Here is a 5,040-nt window from a genome sequence, read left to right as displayed (position 1 = left end):
CATGACGAACACCTCTATCCGGAGGTAAAACAGATGGTGGATTATTACATACCACATCTTGGAATACCTTAAGCAAGTAATAAAAGGAATCTGTAGGGTCTTTGAGAATCGATGACCCATTTCGCACACTAAGTACAGCTTTTGTGTCATCCAGGACAGCTTCGTTTAGAAGCGACGATGAGTTTAACTCAATTATTGGTCGAATGACCACCATTTCAGATAAGTCACCAGCTTTTAAGGCTCGACCGCATTCATCAATAGACATTTGGTCTAGCTCTAAAAGAGCATGTAACGAGGGGATTGCCGCAAGGCTTACTTCCCCCTCAATGTTACCGGTTACGCAATTCACAAGCGTATGTACTTGCTCACTCGTATCACTTTGTGAGGGTATACACGCTTCGTGTCCATCCTATCTTGGAGTGGAAACAATACGCCTCTTAGAGGCCGGGACATTCACGTCCCCGGGTTTTCCAGCCTGTATTGGTTCTATACAAGACATGGTGTCTAATGTGACATCCGACAAGGAGTTAGGTAACTCAACTTCCTTATCCAGCAAACGTTTACGTGTCGCTTCAAGTGCATTAGGAGGGTTTGACCCAAAAGGCCCTGGCGAACCGCCAATAGTGTCACTATTGACACTCAATATGGTGCCACCTCGGCCGACCACACTCGGTGGACTTAGACGTGCCACTCCACGTATCTCAGGGATATTGCACCCTTGAGGTCCTCGCGAACCTCCAACAGTGTCACTACTGACACTCAGTATGATGCCAACTCGGCCGACCATACTCGGTGGGCATAGATGTGCCACTCCACGTATCTCATGGATATTGCACCCTTGATGATTTGGCCTTAGGCCAACCATACTTTCAGCATTCAGTGAATCGTTATTACAACGAGTGTCACTCGACGGAGTACGTGCCGTTCCAATTATTTCTGCTGAGTCGGGCTCAGAATTAATGTTTTTAACATTAAAGTTTATTAACTTAGACTTTCCAATGTCTAAAACACTGACAGACACATATAATGATCCGCGCCAATAGCGCTTTTGTTGCCTAGCAAAGGTGAGTTCATGACTCTCCAAAATTTTGCTAGGAACATTGCGCGTGGCGCCTAAGGTCTTAGACCTCCAATCGATCCATAGCTCATGGTGTTCTACCAGGCTATACCAAGGATAAGATCATATCTCGAATCCAAATCAAGGACGAGAAAGCGTTCCATACTGTCAAAGTCCAGAAACTTTATACCTAAGTTCAATGGAATTTTGGGAACAGTGACACGAGTCCCAGTCGCGAAGCGAACAGTGATTGTATCACCTTCATGCGCTCTAAGCGCCTCAACATATTGTTGACTTCCTTCAAGGGAAAGACGTCGAGCATAATTCAAGACGCTATTGAGTCAATTAAAATTGACCACGGCTTATCAAAGCCCTTTACTGTCGCTTGAGCGACTAGCAAGCCAGGCTTGTACCCTCGTCCCGTGCCATTGAGCACCGAGCTAATTTGGGCTAGGTGTTGTTCATTCTCACCTCCTAGAGGTTCACCAGAGCCTAGGTCTTCCCCAGTAGGGCGCCCCGCACCTACTGGGTATCGACTTTTCCCGCACCGTACCAGATCTCTGGTATAGGTCAGAATTGGAGCTCTTCTGAGCTTTACGCGAATTTCGAAAAGGGCAGGCCGGACGTTAATGTTTCGTGCTTTCGCACATATAACATCTACGGATGGTCTTATGCTGTTTCACAGCTTGAAGAGCCCTTTCTCCTTCCTCAACGAGGCTTAAATCCATAGGTTCCGCTCTTTTAGACGGAACCCGTGTGCTCGAAGAGCTTGTTCGGTAAATAGGCGTGCTAACGCGAGCAGACTTAAAGTCAAACACGGCGCGTAGCGCTATGGCAACTGCCTCTTCGAACGTAGCCGGATGAGATCGGAACAATTCCGTCCGGGCAACGCCCTCATTGAGACCCCCCATAAAGATAGTTTCTACAATTGCTTCTTGCACCGGGTCTTGATGCATAGAGGCAATGAGAGTTCTCAACTCCTGGACAAAGTCCCCTAGGGTTCTTTTACCCTGTCGAGTCGCTGGGAGCTGTGCTCGCATGCAAAAAGCCTGATCAGGCGGTGCAAACATGCTGGTCATTTGCTGTTTGAGCGAATCCCATGAGGGAAAGGGTCGTTTATGGACGTGCTGCAAGATAGTGCCGACTCCATGGCTCTACCTCAAAGTTTGGAAACGACCCTAGCCACCTTTTGCCGTTCTGTTAAGAACTAGGCGGAAGCAATGGACATTTCCATCTGCTTAATCCAAAAAGGGAGATTTTCTCCCTCTTTTCCCTCAAATGTCTTCACATTTACAGTTAGAGGGCGAGCCCTCGGCTCTGAGTCAGGTACAGAGATGTACCGAGTTGGCATAGATGCCGCTAAGCGGTCCTAAAACTGACCGATCAGGGAGGTTTCGTACCGGTACCAGGTGTAGCGGAGCTACCTTGCTGCTAAAGTCAGAAGAAGACTTTCAGATTCAGAGAGTTACTTAGTTGATGTGAAATATTGGGTTGAACAGCTCAGGGAGTCGTACAAGCTATTAAAGCTTAAGGTATCCTAGTTCAAAGGATCAGGGGTTCGTAGAACCAAGTGACAACTAGTGCCCAAGAGGATTTACCTTAGAAAGGCTTCTATCTCTTACAGATCAATGCGCAAGCCTTAGAAAGGCACTTAACGCTTTAAGATCAAAAGGGGAACTGCACTTTATTTAATTATTTGAATCTAAAAACATGTCCCTAGCTAATTAAAAAGAGATTTTGGCCGCCAGATTTATATCTGGCGGCGACCACATTTGTTACCCATAATAAATGGAATTTAAGTAACTAACTATTTTGAAATTAGAATAAATGGTATTTTACCCACAAAGTAAATGTACAACAACGACGGTTCTCCAACCGATGTGTGCCCCATTACACAACGTTTACCCAATAATTAGATGCCATCTCTGTAGATGTGCATCTCTAACTGGCGGTCGTATTTATTCGAAATACGTTGGCTCGCAGATGACGTCAGTCCCAGGCGTCGCCCTATTTAATGAGGAATGCACCTATGTGCATCACGTACTCTAGGGTGAGTCACTATATAATCCTCACTTTAGTGACAGGTCAATTATAATCGGAAGAATTGATTGACCTCCCCGTTAAGTGTACTTATGGGCGTGTAACGTAAGGCATTTAGCCCGTTACAATTAACCTATAGTTTATAAGCCTCGCTAAGCAACTTCAGATTCATCCTCTGCACGTCGTGTACGTGGATTATTTGGAGGCATCATTCCTACACACTTATAAGTGTATTTTAGCGAAAGGCGCCAACTATGCATTTTTTCAGCAAGAATATTAACACGAATTGCACATAGCTCCGACAAATGTTCAGAATAAATTTCGTCATGCTCACCCATTTTACTTCTCCATCTATACAACAAAAAAAAATAAAAAGATTATTAGCTACGTGCATTCATCATCTTATTTTACGTCATCCGTGCATCTAATGTGTAGGCGGGCACGTCGTAACGCGGCCACGCTCTACTTAGACACACACCCAAGCACAGCGAGGAAGCGGTTTAACTTGCTTCTCTTGCGTGCAGTGAGGTAGTTGTGGTGGGCGCGTAAGCGACCTCACCAACACACTAAGTACTCTGGTTAAGTGTCGTCACGGGAGCGGTAATCCGGCTCCTCGTGCGCACTTACTAAGTAGGAAGAAGTTTTCAGACTGTTTATATTTAATCGTATTAAGAATAAATACCTATTTTAACCAATCAAAATGTCATCTCTATAGATAACACTTAATATGTACTGCGAGCGTATCTTTCTAGATACCTCGCGTAACGGATGACACTAGCCGTCATCACGGATGACGCTAGGCGTTATCCCTCCTAATGTTAATGCACCCATGTGCATCACATCTACAAGGGTTGGTCACAAATGTGCACCACACCCGAGTGTTGGGTCTAATTACTATTATTTGACCATCCCCTTAAGTACACCAAGTGTACTCAACGGGAACTGTGTAACATTAAGCCAACTTTAGCCCGTTACACCATCCCCCCTTCTAAGAACGAATTTACATTTTTAAACTCGTCAAAGTGGAGAGAGGAATTGCGAGCAGCTTTACGCGCCGCTAGTTCACTCAATCACTCTAGCGCACGTGTTTCCATACACGGCGCCAAAGATGTCACCTAAAAGGGGCCACGTTGGTGGGTCGTCTGCGAAGACGCCCACTCAACCTCACCCTAAGCGCACGCGCCGCGTTAATATGCCGGCCGCGTCTAATGCCTTAGTCGGAACGCCGACAGCCACTGCTGCTGTCGCGTTAAAGGATCCATCCCGCTTTAACAGCGAGGATGTTGATCCTTCGCTCATGGTCGACTACAATGAGTCGACACCGTTGCCGTCACCTCGTAGTAGTAATGCGGACAACGAGCTCATGAGGAATGATGATGGCGCATTATTGCCCATCCAAACTTCTCTCATGGCTCACAACATGGAGACAGTAGCATTTGCGAATGCTGTCTCGTCGTCTGCGCTGGAAAGCACAGCGACAGGTAATTAGAGCGCTGCCCATAAAGGAGCAACCGCTTCTCCGTTGGTATAACCGCAACACCTTATACTCAGACCATAATCCAAAATGGTTCTGACATAGAGGATTCGGAGCCTAAAGCTCCGCCGACGACACGTGAACGTGCTCAGTCGGTGTCACAAGCCAGTCGTTTAGAATGTGGCTATGTGACGGGTGGCATTCCAAAGATGCCCCCTCCATCTAAATGGCCTCGTTTAAACGGGCCAAGAGCGTCGCTCCTAGAGCGCCCTCTTGTAGACGCACATAATTATTATGGCGTCTTTCAATCATGGATGGCTCAGGTAAAATCGCTTGGGCGTATTTTCCCGATCCCGGTCGTGTTGCGTTCAAATGAAACGCCCGACCAATACGAGGCGGAATTCCTGCGCCGCATTCATCCGCATTCCGATGCGATGAAACAGCGGTCGCAGCGAATTAATTTCGCCCG

This window comes from Bremia lactucae, linkage group LG15, assembly GCF_004359215.1.
Source record: "Bremia lactucae strain SF5 linkage group LG15, whole genome shotgun sequence".
NCBI classification, from domain to species: Eukaryota; Oomycota; class Peronosporomycetes; order Peronosporales; family Peronosporaceae; genus Bremia; species Bremia lactucae.
Note: the sequence above shows the minus strand (reverse complement) of the source record.